The sequence below is a fragment of the Anolis sagrei genome, chromosome 2, assembly GCF_037176765.1.
Source record: "Anolis sagrei isolate rAnoSag1 chromosome 2, rAnoSag1.mat, whole genome shotgun sequence".
Lineage (NCBI taxonomy): Eukaryota > Metazoa > Chordata > Lepidosauria > Squamata > Dactyloidae > Anolis > Anolis sagrei.
In genome coordinates, this window is record NC_090022.1 from 124,829,757 (window position 1) to 124,844,347 (window position 14,591).

Sequence of the window (14,591 nt, forward strand, 5' to 3'; positions counted from 1 at the left end):
TAAATCATATGATATAAATGCTTTTGAATATTGTAGCTGCAAGGAAATGTATGTTGAACATTTAGATATAAAGATTTCTTTGCTACATGGAGCAATAGAATAACTTTATTGTCATTGTACATTGTACAATGAAATTAAGTGTGTTCCCCAATACACAATATAAAAACAACACAGCCATCCCTCCACACTCCAACCACCACTGCATACACCCCCAATGCCACATCAATGCGAAACAATAACCCAAAATATTAATGCTGATAATCCACAATATCTGCTTTGAACTGTATTATTTGAGTTCACTCTGCCACATAATCCAGTTCAATGTGGATTTTATCCAGCTGTGTAGAAGGGGGTCATAGTTACACCTCTCGGATAAAAGCTATTTCCCCATTTGTTTGTCCTTGTCAATGTCACCTTGTACCATCTGCCAGATGGTAATAATTCCAAACAAAGAATATGCTGCTTGAGATGGATCCTTAAGAATGCTCTGAGCTGAATGCAGAATTCTGAACCATCAGAATACAGGCTTAAAACAGGCAAAGGCACAATTACCCATTCCATGGAAAAATATGTGTTTCTAATATTTTTTATGTGCAAGGAGATGACTAAAGTCAATGCTAGCTTGTCTTTAAAATCAATCTGTTTCTTCACACTACTGAGACAGAGTCCCACGGGCAACCCATGAAACGGGTTGTGCGTCATTTAATGGGATCCATGGGATTCCATCTTTTAAGTGTATAGAAATGGAGGACAACCTCTGTCTGATGAGGTCCTAAAAGTCATCCTATATTATCTCAGAATACAAACGGAAAGAGATGAAGATGGAAGTTATCTTCTTGACCAAAAGCATCTTGGGTTGACTGAGGCCCCATCTATACTGCCATATAATGCAGTCTGAATTTGCATTATATGGCCAGTGTAGACTCATATAATCCAGTTTAACTGCATTAAAATGCATTATATGTGTTTAAACTGACCATATAATTGAGTTTCAAACTGCATTATATGGTAGCGTAGATGAAGCCTAAGGCATATCTAGTTAGCATGTCTGTGGAGACCAACTACTAGAAACTGCAGTGTTACCAAACAAGAGTCTGTACTGAGAAGCCATTGGGAAGCTTCTGCACAAACACAAAGTCATAAGACCAGATACATCGGCAGTTGTTATCATTTTGGACAGAAAAACCAATGAAATGTTTTTAGAATGCAGAGAAAAGAATAGTCCCATATCAGGAAGGAATTGGACACTATCATTACAACAAACCAACAACTCTAATTCTGAGAGTGCCTTGGACCACCAGAAGATCCAACCAGTCCATACTCCAGGAAATGAAGCCTGACTGCTCATTGGAGGAAAGGATATTAGAGGCAAATATGAAGTATTGGCCACATCATGAGAAGAAAGGAAAGCTTAGAGAAGACAATGATGCTGGGGGAAATGGAAGGAAAAAGGAAAAGGGGCCGCCAAGGACAAGATGGATGGATGGTATCCTTGAAGTGAGTGGCTTGACCTTGAAGGAGCTGGGGGTGGCCACAGCCGACAGGGAGTTCTGGCGTGGGTGGTCCATGAGGTCACGAAGAGTGAGAAGCAACTGAATGAATAAACAACAACGAAACTCCCCACAGTTATCAGATTCAGATGATACAAAAGATACAACCTAAACCAGAAGTGAACGCACCCAGATACAGGTTGAGCCAACGATGTCATGGACTGGAAATTTACAAATGTATATCCACTCCTTTATGGAGATGGAATAATTGATTGGACTATACAGAAGCAAAAGTCAGCCACAAACTCCTCTACTGAGCTAAATGTGTTTCTAGTTCAGGTGCATTTAAACAATTCAGGTGGCTACATATTACTATTGGGTTTTGGAATGGCCTAGGCCAACAGAGATATTTGAAGACAACCAAGATGCATAAAGATTTTTTAATGTAAAGTTTAGTCCTCAGTTTAATCATGTTGAAGCAACATATTGTTTCATTAATAATGCATATGAACAAGGGCTTGTTGAAGTAGAATACTTCTGAACAGAAGACATAATTGCAAATGTTCTTTCTAAATCAGATGAGTACCAAGCTCTATGAGAGAAAATCAATCTTGTGGATTTCTGTATACATTACTGAGAAGGGGTGTTGGAAATGCAGCAACACTCTCAGTGTTTAAAGAGCTAAATGTGTCTTACAGAAAACAGAAGTGATAGCTTTAATGAGTGTTTTAGTGATCTGAACTTTTTTCATGTCTCATCCCTTCATCCTAATTTCTAATTACCTCTTCATTTGGGGCATTGTGCCCCCATTTTGCCACTTTTATGTGCGGCTTGGATAGGCATGATATTCTTAAGGAATAGCTTAAGACTGATATTCTTAAGGATTGCTCTCTCCCTTCTCTCTGCCTCTTTTTTATTCTCTTGCCGCTTCAAAAGTAGAACATAGGCCTCTTCAATAGCTGTTTAATCTGGCCCAGGAAGTAGACACATGTACCACACTGAGCCACAGAGCCCTGCTAGACAATCACTTTACCATCCATGTCACCCATCTCCTTGCACCCAGATAACTGCAGAGCCTCATGAAAGATCCTGGCTGTTGTGAGCACTCTATGTTCATAGCAGTAGAAACAACCTCATAACAAAAAAGAAGGAGGTGGCAACCCCACCCCCAAATTCCTATTTGCACAGACTCCTCGGCTGATATCAGCACAGGACAGCCAGGAGCTCTCATGGAGCTATGTATGTAGGCATATGGGAATGCTAATGGTGCTGCCATAGGACCAATCCACCCTCTTTTTCTGTGCTGATGTGATTGAAGAAAAGAAGATGATTGTAATAGCCCATGTGGATAGCAGAGCAATCTGAATTGGAGTCCTGCTGTCCACATTATGCTGAAGTTGTGGGATTGCTCCAGAATGCCAGGAAAACTCTGTGGCATCATCTAACTTTCTTAATTCAGAGCTAAATCAGAGTAACTCAGACCTCTTCCACACACAGCTGAATAAAATCCCATATTATCTGCTTTAAACTGGGATATATGGCAGTGTGGACTCAGATATTTCAGTTCAAAGCAAATGATGTGGGTTATTCTAACTTGATATTCTGGGTTATATGGCTGTGTGAAAGGCCCCTCTGTTCAAAGTATATGATGTTCCCTAGCTGAGTGATAACTTCTTCCAGCCTCCTCTTCCAGACTTATGCGTTCTGGGCTCTGTGCATAGATCACTCATCTTTACTATGATTTTATAGCAGTCTATTAACTTCAGAGGTGGTGGATGAACCTAAATTCGCCCAAGACAGACTTGCAGAATGTATCTCAGCAAGTGCGCTAATTTATGCACTCATCTAAAAGAAAGCAAAAGAGGGTGCAGATCTGTGGAAAGTTTCCTGTGTTCATTTATAAAGCAAGGGTTTCATATCAGGGTGATCTTATCGGAGAACACTGATTAATTCTCAAAACAAAACTATTTTGTGAAAATGAGGCATCCGCCTGCTGTATGTAAGCCAAAACTGCTCATCCATCTCTCATTTGGGAAGTGAAATGCACAGTCACATAGAGAAAGGCTGTTGTGTCACTGAATGCCAAGAGGTGCTGCCAAGTGCTCCCTTGACTTCCAGCATTCCTAGAAGTGAGTAAGCTTCTCCTAGCCTTTACTGCCAAGAATTGTAGAGACATTTGTTCCTTCCTTTGTTTGGAGGAAAAGAACTAATGCACGACAATAAAACCATGTCAGTGCAAACAACTGCATTGGGGTAGGGTGGGGAGGCAAATGTGTGTGACTACTACTCCAGGAAGGGTGGTTCTCCCATTCACAGGGCTTTTTGGCAAATGTGTTTGCATGTTTGTGGATATTTTAGTGACTGGATTGTCCTGAGATCACCATGTCCACAGTTAGGACATACATATGACTGAATAGAGGATCAGGCCAGGAGCCTCGCCTTCTCTTTCTTCCTCTCCTGGGCAGGGTCCACTTCTCCTCCCAAATGCTTCCAGGCTGTATGTCATTGAGAGACAAGCATTAGCTCATGAATTGGACACCCCTGTGTCCAGGACCTGGGCGGTTCCAGAGGAAATGCCTAAATGTGGAGCATGTCTGACTCATATCTTAATTTACAGCTATCCCATGGAACCAGGCTGGTTTTACACCTGACTGTTATATAAAAGAATCCAAAACCACCTCCAGAGAAGCTGGAATGTGGCAGGGGGAGTGAAGCCTTGGTGAGTTTGTTTCTGATGCTTGATAACATATTCCATCCCCCAGATGAACCTGGGCCCGCAAAAATTTACTCTAATGCTTTCCCTCTAAATGTATCTAGCATTTCCTAATTACATACACAGTGAAGTATACTGGTGCTGCATCATACATTTTTATTTACCTGACACCAAGGATTTTGTTGAGATCAGCTCATATTTTAAAGGGCACAATCTCTTGTGCATTTACAGTTTTGCTCATCTGAAATGAATGTTATTTATAATTAGTCAATTGCAATGTTAGTACAACTCCCATTTCCATGGGGAATATGGTCCTGAACATACTGTGGAATTAGAAAACTGGGGGTCCTAGTGAATTCTATTGAAATGAACAACTTTTTCCATAAATAACTGTAGAGTCACATTAGAAGATATAAAAATTTCCTAGAGAGACCTCATCTCTAGACATTTGCTAGGTCCTCCAACACATCTCTATAGTAACTTCTTGTACAAATGTCTTATAGAATTGCCTCAAGGACTAGACAATTTCAGAAACTGATAAATTTTATGTGATGTGAGTACGTTCCAATTCAATGGATATTGTACTGTCCAATTAGAAAAGTTCTCTGGGCAGGGTCACAGAAAAGAGAAACCCGTTGGAGTTAGCTATATCGAGACAATTGAATTTCTCTCAATTTTTCTTTCTGGGGGGAAGCTTACAACTCCTTTGTGAAACTTTATATTAAGAAACATTTTGATAAAAAAATCTCCATTGCCAACTATTAAAACAGTAAGCAAGAAAAACAGCATAAGCGCAAGTTCCTTTTCCATATTGATTATCATATCGAAGCAGACTAAATTAATAGAATTGGCTCTAATGCAGAGGTGCTATTTTGAGTAGTAAATATGAGCCTTTCTTGAAACTAACAAGGAAAAAAACGTTCTTTTTCACATGTAGCATGCATAATAAGGCTATGGGAAAGCTTTAAGAAGCCAGGAAAACTTGTAAAAATAACCCAGAAAACACCTCAGTCACATTTCAAAGAGAAGACAGACAAGAGCAGCCTGAGAATAAAAGAGGCAGGGGAGATGTACAACCAAACAGATAAAGTAGGCTGATGAGGACTGTTTGGACCCAATATACTCTCTCATGGTCAAGAATAGAGGCTGGGGCTTCAAAGGTTCAGCTGTCACTGCTACTGAATTCCAGAGAGAGGATATTGCCTGAGGAAGAACAGAGCAGAAAAAGGCTGCTGTGTGGGAGGCACAGAAGAAGGTTGGATGTGGAGAGAGCAGTTCAGGAAAGAACCTGAAAATATCGTGGTATTTGTTCCACAGCCCCCACATTTCATCACATACTCAGGGCACCAAACAAAAGTGCAATATTTTAAGGAGGGTAGGGGGGCTTCTTAATGATGTTCAGAATTGAAGGACAATCGCCACAACCACCACCACCCAAAATGTATTTTTGGCAGCCTAATTGAGCTACAAAAAGACAGCTTCCCTCCCTGCTATATCAGTTTGCCAAGATCAAATACTTTCTTATTGCAGATAAATGTGTTGCAAGGCAACATGTATACTCAAAATCCAACTTGTATGATTATCTATGAATCCGTCTTATTTTACAAGACTGAACTGCTACATAAGCAGAAATATAAATGCCCTTTTACTCACACAACCATGTGCATGTGTGTGTGCATGCCAAGAAAGCCCAGTGGCACTCTAAGTATGTGTTTGCATGTGTCCAGGTTACCTGTTGACACGTTGTGATCCCATGAATTTTTAATAGATCTTAGGCAAAGAATACTCAGATATTTTTGACAGTTCTTTCCTCTGACAAAATGCCTACAGTTCTCCCATCCAAATACTAACTAGGGCTGATCCTGGTTAACTTCTAGTACCAGAAGAGATCTGGTGTTTTTAGCATATTGAGTTCCCAGCTGTGGCTTAAAGGATAAACATTGATCATACTATTTTATACAAGGGGCATCCTCTTTCTGTGACACTGCATATAGTGGGACATGATCATCCACAAATGTTGGTATGTACTGGGGCTCTGGAACAAAGCCCACTGGATACCAAAGGCCTATTATAGGTTCTCTAAATATATGTGAATTCCAGTGAAATCCAGGAAACTCAGTTCTAATGGAAATATAATGACTGATAGAAAGCCATGGAGGACAGAGTTAAAGCTGAACCAGGGAGTGAGGTATTAGAGCATGGTCATTTACTTGATAGACTTCATGGTTTTTCTCCCCAAAACATCTGTGAAGAATTATCATTATGGCTGATTTCTCTGCAGGGAGACAACATTCAGCAACCAGCAATCTATCAAAGCATATGTACTTGAGAACTTCTGAAAATATATTTGCACCCATGACACAAGCCCCAGCTTAAAGAACTGGATGATCAGCTACACAACTTTATGTGAGAGGGAGAAGCACCAGGTTGTGTTGCACAGGCACTCTGACATAACCATGACAGCCAAGAACTTGCAGGAAGCTTTGTATCCAGCAGGGGAGGACTATAGGTGATGGTCCACTGGTGCCAAAGCAATCTTGACCCAACCTGACTATCTGGAGTGGACATTAATGTGGTAACAGAGCGAGTTCAGCCCAATGCATCTGGCTGCCATCACAGTCACTCTGAAGTCACAACAGACCACAATTCTCAGGAATGATTTTGGGTAAAACAGCCAATGCAAACATGGCCTAATGATATAAAGCATCCTTCTCTGTCTGAAAAATGCACTGAAGAATATCTCAGTTTTGCAGTTGGGATGAAGTAACATAAATACCATGTCTGAAAAGGATCAGTTGGTTGGCCAAAGGGACATGTGGATTATCTGGACATGCATGTGTGTGTATGTGTGTGTATGTTACTTAGGCTGCGCTACTCAAAATTAAGGTGATCGGCTTTCCTAGCATGATATAAAAATTGACCATGTCTGAGGTCATGTCTCACTTGAGTGCAAAAGATTAAGAAAGCACAGCAGGGAAGCTATCTTTGGGATTCACAGTTCCTGTTTGCATTTGGCTCAGGGTGGAGCAGATGAAGTTCTTCATTCAATTTAATGCTATTTTTAGAATTACGGGCAAGGCAGGGGACTGTGTTTTTGACAGATGCAATCTTGTTTCAGCTGTGAAGCATGCTGTCAATTTTATATTATTACATTCTCTGATAATCCCTCTCTCTCGGAGCAGAATATCAGCAATTACAGCAGTCGGGAGGACTTGCTTAAAGCAGTGATGCTGTTGCCCTCGGTCTGCTTGGATTCTGAAATTCCTCTGGCACTCTCTCTGCAATCTAGATTCTAGCGAGTGGTTTTCTTTCCATGAGCTCATGCTATAAACATTTTTACACACCCTTCCCCCTATTTCAGTGGTCAGAATATCCAGGCATAAAGGGGTGCTTTTCATTGGCGGATGTTACACGGTGGTAGATTAAAAGACAAAGTTTGAAAGGGCGGGGGATAGTATTTTATGTCTTGTTGACTTAGCAGTCAACAGTGAAGTTTGACTGAGCATTAGTACAATAATAGCTTGCTTAATAGCTGGCAACGCTTGCCACCTAGGTGTGAAGATATGCAGCTTCAGCCATTCAGTGGTCGGTGAAAGTTAGCATCAGGATGGAAAATGGAAAGCCCTAAGCAGTTAATATCCATTAATATCCTAAAAACATCCAATTCAATCTGATCTTGGAAGCTAAAGATGGTCAGGTCTTCTTCATACTTGGATGACAGGCCACTAATGACTGTTGGTTTCTGTAGGCTATATATCCGAGAAAGAAACTAGTAAATCTACCTCTAAGGGTCCTTCCACACAGCCATATAACCCAAAATATGAAGGCAGAAAATCACACAATATCTGCTTTGAACTGGGATATCTGACTCTACACTGCCATATATTCTGGTTCAAAGCAGAAAATGTGGGATTTTATTCAGCTTTGTGGAAGGGACCTGAGTTTTCCAAACCTAAAACTCCAGGAAATTAATTGTGTTGCCATAGGTCAGCAGGTGACTTGAAGTCACACATATACACATATGATGCAGGTATCTGTCTGCCCTCAACCCTCAGTCATATCACACCAGTTCAGAAGCAGAGACAGAGAGAAGTTTTACACAGGCACTAAATTCCATTTAGGAAGAAACTGCAAAGCACCTACATTAACATCCCAGGAATCAGTTCAGGGTTGGGACAGTGGCCACAATATACACTGATTGTGGATCAGAAGCAAACCACGGGTTGTTGGTTTTTTTCTTTCTTGCCTAGTCCGCTGAGATGCTCTGCTATGCATAACCATGTCCATTTGGGATCAATGCTGGACCATAGCAGGGCACAGGAAATGAAAAGAAAGAGTCAAAAAATGAGAATCTTCATGGGAATAATGTGGCTTCTCTTCTGGGGGAGTAGGTATTTGCTTTCTAGCCAGCTGTGTTTCAGAGTTTCTAAAAGTGCTTCAGCATAGCAGTGTCCTGACATGTACTCTGCATTTTCCCATCCTGGTTTTGAGTCCTGCTTGGGATATGTTCTAATCAGCTGCAGTGCATTTTTTGATTTAATCCAGACTTTCTGGTGACTTAATGCATATTGCAGCACAGATTGGAGGTGAACATTTTGTGGACACCCAGCCCTTGAGCCACCTTCAAGCTGCATTATAGTGTCTTTGAGTAGAATTACTCAAAGAGGGAATGGAATATTCTTGGGGCTTAAATGCTGGCACTTGCCATGGCAAAAGTGCACACACACATGCGCAGAGAGATAAACTACAAAATGAAATACTTCAAATGTCCTGTTTACTCTGAGTTCTGCATTATTTGAGAATATTTTAAAGCCTTTCTCTTAATTCCTCTTCTCCTCCAGCCCTCCCCCTCTAGCTTTTTTTTTTTTTGGAAAGGTAAATTATTCTCCCACACAGGAGAGTTTTCTAGTGCCAGCTTCCTTTCTTTTTGGAAATGAAATTAGCAGATGCATCTGAGCTCAGGGGTTGGTGATGCCTCAAGTTTCCTATTGAAGAATTAATATAGGAGAAGCACAGCCTGGAAAAAGTGAATTAATACACAAAGCCAGTCACCCCCTGTATAAATTTTTCAAAAAATAAGTTTGCCTCAGGTTTCCCATAAGTTGGAAATGACTTGAAAGAAAACAACAGATAAGAATATTTTAAATCTATAGGCTGTTAACTACTGAAATTTGGACTCCAGGATTCCAATATATATTGAAATGGAGACAAGGAATGGGATTGAACCACACTGAGGATTCTCATTTGAAGGGTGGCTATGGAAAACCATTGGGCAAATCACACTCTTTCAGCTGCAGAGGAAGGCCATGACAAAGTCCCCGTGAACAAATCTTGACAATACAATTCTGAGATTGAGTGATAGGGAAACAGCTCAAAAGCACACAACAACAAATTAGGTAGTAAATATGAGCTACATTTGCAAGTCTTATTTATATGGTATACAGTATATCTCAAAGGAAATTCCATTGTGGGTTACTCTGAGGATATACACATTGCATTTTACATCTAGTTTGGCCTAAATGATCTGAAAGAATGGTTCCTAGTTTCTGAGTCATCTTGGAAGAAGCTCCAGCTCAGCTAATACTATGACCTTGTTCTGATTTCATTCCTAAAGCATTCCTGTTTCCGTTTTGTTTTCCTATATAGCTCCGGAATAAGCCTGACAACTCTCTTTCCAAATGAATGCTCAAGGCTGGGAGCAAAGTGTCACATCCTTGACTTCCATCTCAGGCAGGAGCAATGAGAGCCACTCGGCATGTGTGACGGTGTACCCACAATCAGGACATTGTGAAACGGAAACTAGAAACACTAGTGTGTGTTCCCTTCAAAAGGCAAAGTTCACACTTTGTAAGCCTGTAATTTTGTCTCTGGACAGGATGAGATAAACTCCTTTCCAGGAAACATGATTCACTTTTGAGGTGGAAATGTATTTAAAGAGTTTATCTTGGTAAATGACTTATATTGGTTTACTTATTTTTTTAAAGTATCTTCTTCTGTGAGAACCAGCATGGTGTAAGTGAACTGTGACTTGGGAAACCAGCGTTTGAATCCCTCCTTCACCAAGGAAACCCACTGGGTGATCTAGGGCAAGTATCACTCTCAGTCTCAGAGGAAAACAAAGGCAAATGTCTTCTGAACAAACTTTGCCAGAGACCCCCATGATAATCTTGTCTTAAGATCATCATAGGTCTGTAGGTCCCTCATCACTGTCTGAGCCAATTTCCTGCACAGAGAAAATATCAAAAGCAAGCACCAACAGAATCCGATCCCATGAGAGAACACCTAACCTGGTCTGTAATGATTTTGCAGTCTTCCCCTCTCTGCCCTGCCTTTAAACTTGTCCCCTCTGATAGGAGACCAGATCTTCAACTACCTTCTCATCTGCTCTATATGAAGAAGGCAAAACTGAATGAAACAGAATCTACTGGTCCTTCAAGAGAACAAACCTGAATTCTTCCATTCTCACTTTCTTCACCAAGGATTGGGAGAGAATCTCCAAAAGGTGCTTTGAACAGGGAGCCAATGATCCATGCCTCTGACATTAATCTGCCTATGGCAAGGGGGGTAAGGAGACACCAGATTCCTCACCCCAAACAGGAACATAGTTGAACCAAGCCATTGTTGTATCTAAACTTACACTATGCTAAGCCATTAATTCCTCTAATAGCCACAATTCTCCAAGATACCAGGGAGGCTTCTCCTTTTATCCTACTTTGAAATCCCCATTTTTCTCCCACCCAAGATCTGACCCTGCTTAAGTTCAAAAACAGTTGGGAACAGGTATGTTAGCACCCTTGCATTACAACACAGAAACAAGGGGACAATGAGAATTCATGGTAAAGCAGCTCACAGTTGTCAACAAGAGCTCTGAGCTCATCTTTAAAATAGGTTTTGAGCTTATCCTACCCTATCGGATGTTGTGGCTGTCAAATTGAAAACATGAATAACTGAAGTGCATAGTATTCTGCCCAATGTAGACCTGACATTTGCCTACAAAGAAAAACAAGCAAACAAAATCTGCATGAAGCCTTGTGTGTAAAAATACCACTAGCTCTTGGGCTCTAAGGACTGCCTCACAAAGGGGGCTTCAAGGGTCGTAGGATGCTTGTGTCCCAGTTGGTCCATGGAGTCGCACAACGCCCATAACATGTTCACTTCCGATGATCATCTGGGGTGCAAGCATCCTACAATGCTGTGCTCAGAACACTGGAGTACTATGCACTTCAGTTATTCATGTTTTCAATTTGACAGCCATAACATCCGATAGGGTAGGATAAGCTCAAAACCTATTTTAAAGATGAGCTCAGAGCTCTTGTTGACAACTGTGAGCTGCTTTACCATGAATTCTCATTGTCCCCTTGTTTCTGTGTTGTATGATGTTCTGTGTGATGGGGAAGCGTTGCGGGGAGGCAGGGCACCAGGATTGGCTGCTGCCCCGCCAATTCACCACATAAGTGTGCGATTCATAGAAATGACAGCAAAACATATGTTGAAACAACCTGGAAAGAAACTTAAACAGCTCAATTTGCATTTCGTATTACAGAAAATGAGCATCATTAGAAAAGTCTCTATGTGGCCAGACCTGTTGGATAGGTGTGCAACCTATCAGTGGTTCATGAAAGAGAAAGAGGGAGGCTTGACTACTGGCATTGTCAACCTGCACATTTATAAAAAATGAGGTCCCTTTTGCTTGGCTGCCATCTGCCATAGCGAAGAAGCTAGATTTTCTCAGCCAAAAGGTGTGTCAGCATTGAAAACACAGCTGGCAGCTTTGAAACATTGTGCCAGATGGGCGTCTTGACAACTCAATCCAACATAACTCATGGAGATGCAGGTGCATGAAGCTGTCTTATATTGCATCAGACCATTAGGACATCTACATTGAGAGTGTTAGACTTTAAACATTCAAGTTCAACTGTGATTGGTTTTGTATTTTGATTTTAAATATCAGTAAGCCACAGCTTGGTGCTAATATATATATTAGAATTAAAGAATTTTGAGCTCAGGATTTTGACAAATGGAGAAAGTGGAAAGAGGAGAGAATAGGTGACATTTTGAAAATGTGGTATGATACACAGGATTAACTAGAAACCTCACCACCAAATTGGGATGGTTGGAATGTAAGACACTGGAAGCATTTTGTCACTGCTGTGGCTAAACAGTCTAGAGACAGATATTCATGCTCATCTTCTGCCAACAGGCCATAGGACTACCAATAGGTGTGGATCTACCTGCTTCCCACTCAAAGCTTGCAAATATAATTTTTTCCCAGTACCATCCAGAAGTACAACAAATTGAACTTAGGCCCTTTTAAATGCAAAGCTCATTACTGTCCACTGGGCTTTGTAAGCCACTTCCTTAAGAAGCAAGAACAAATTGCATAGGCAGTTGGATGAATAAGACTTTTGTGGATTTCTTTCTTTCTTTCGACTAAAGGTACCAGAATCCTCAGCCAGCAGGGATTCAAAGAGCTACAGTCCGGGCTCTGTGTTTAATTTAATGGCCTCCTCTATTGGTTTTTGACCTCACTTGAAGCAGATAAAGACCTTGATTCTTGCAACTGCCACTGTTTCATCATCTGAAGAAAAACATACGACAGGCCACAACCTAAAGCCTGCCTGCTGTTCATGAATCCATGATCACTTCAGAGGAGGATTTTTAAAAAACCGTTGCAGAGAACATGTTACATACATGGGTAGAATTAGTAACATACTCCTAAGAAGTCTGTGAGGTATTGTAAATACATCTTAATTTGGTCAGCTTGGGATTACTAAAATATGAGCTTAAAATTGTTGATGAACAAGTTAATTGCACTTTGACAAAGTTGTAAATAGAGATGTCATATTCCATTTACCTATATCCAAGGAATCCATTTTTCATAGTGTGGATGCACTATGCACAGTCTGAAGGAGTTTTTATATTCACGAAGTGGACTTAGCGTATGAGCAAAGTCAGGCCCGCGGGCCGGATGCAGCCCCTTGGGAGCTTACCTTTTGCTCTCCTCTTTTTCTCTGTCCTCTCAACATATGGACATGGTGGCCCCCTGAGTCCTTATGCTGAAAGGACAGCTTGAGGAGACACGTGAACCAGCTGCTGAGAGCCCTTCAGAGAGTTCGCAGCAGCTGCATGCCTTTCCCTCCTCTTGGCAGGAGGAGAGCCCCCCACAGCCCTGTGTCAAGCCTCTCCCTCGTACGCTTGCATCAATTACTCTTCTGGCCTCCCACCATGCCAAAACCCCCTCTGGCCTCTCCCCCCCCCCACAAACACCAACCCCCCCCCCCCAGCCCAGCCAGTCTGCCCAGCTCGGAATGCAGCCCCCTTTCCGAAAAGTTTGCCTATGCCTGGCTTAGATCCACAAAAGCTCATGTGAAAACAATAAAGAAAATAGTTATTCTTTAAAAAGTCCTGCCACATTTCCTTTTTCTTTCTTTCATCTCCCCTTCCTTCTTCTGTTTTATTCTACAAGAGACTAACACTACTACTTCTTTGAAAACTACCACAATGGGTGCAAAATGAATAAGAGGTTCAGATGGAAGAGGAAGGAGCATAATATGCATAAGCTCACCTCACTGGGGGTACCAGAGAGGAGTTCTGGGCACACATTTGCATAACTACAGGTTTCCATCTGTTTTTGCTGAGCTAGATGGATTTTATAGGCCAGGTCTGGGAAAGTAACCAAACAGTGCTAGGAAACACAGAGAGATCCAAGTGGAAAGGTGCCCCCCAACTTGCAACTCAAACTAGGATGAACACAAGCTGTGAAACTTGGGCCAAGAGGACTACAGACAAGAGGACTATTTTAAATGGCAGAGATCAGTGCTCCTTCCTGTAACTGGAGACGTCAAGCTTAAACTGTTCTAAACACCTAAGCAGAGCCAGGTGGAGGGTCTGTGTGTGTTTGTGTGTGTTATTTACTTATACTTAGCCACAGACACCCCATCTGGTTCCCATTTGTTTTTCCCCATTAGCTACGAGCTCCAAAAACTTTCGAGGTAACATTCCTCCAGGCAAAGCTACATGTTACATTATGGATGGCTCCAGGGGAGTCATAAATCAGAAATGACATGATGGTGCAATGAGATGCTTGTGCTGTTTCTGATGCATTTCCTCTTCTGTTGCAGACAAGCAAGAGGGAAATGTTAACCAAGGGCAACATTTGCCCTCTTGAATCCCTTTTCTTCCGTTGCCCACCAACGCATGGAAAGTTCTGACAGGTTGTTGGCTTTTTGCATTTCTCTCATTCAAAGTTACCCCTGGAGCCATTTCAAATAAGCTAAAAGTGCCTTCAAAAAGATTTCTTGCCAAGTCGCCATTTTCTAACTTGTTGCAAATCTGAAAAATGAAGAATTCTGGCTCCCTCTGCTGGGAACATTTACAAACTGTTCTGG

The 14,591-nt window shown here is 41.4% G+C and overlaps 1 long non-coding RNA gene across 1 annotated transcript; it reads left to right on the forward strand.

Moving 5' to 3' along the window:
* Positions 1-3,961: 3,961 nt before the first annotated feature.
* On the forward strand, positions 3,962-10,158 carry LOC132768528 (uncharacterized). The gene is made up of 2 exons (XR_009630718.2): positions 3,962-4,209; positions 9,850-10,158. It is a non-coding gene; the product is annotated as an uncharacterized lncRNA (long non-coding RNA).
* Positions 10,159-14,591: the final 4,433 nt, after the last annotated feature.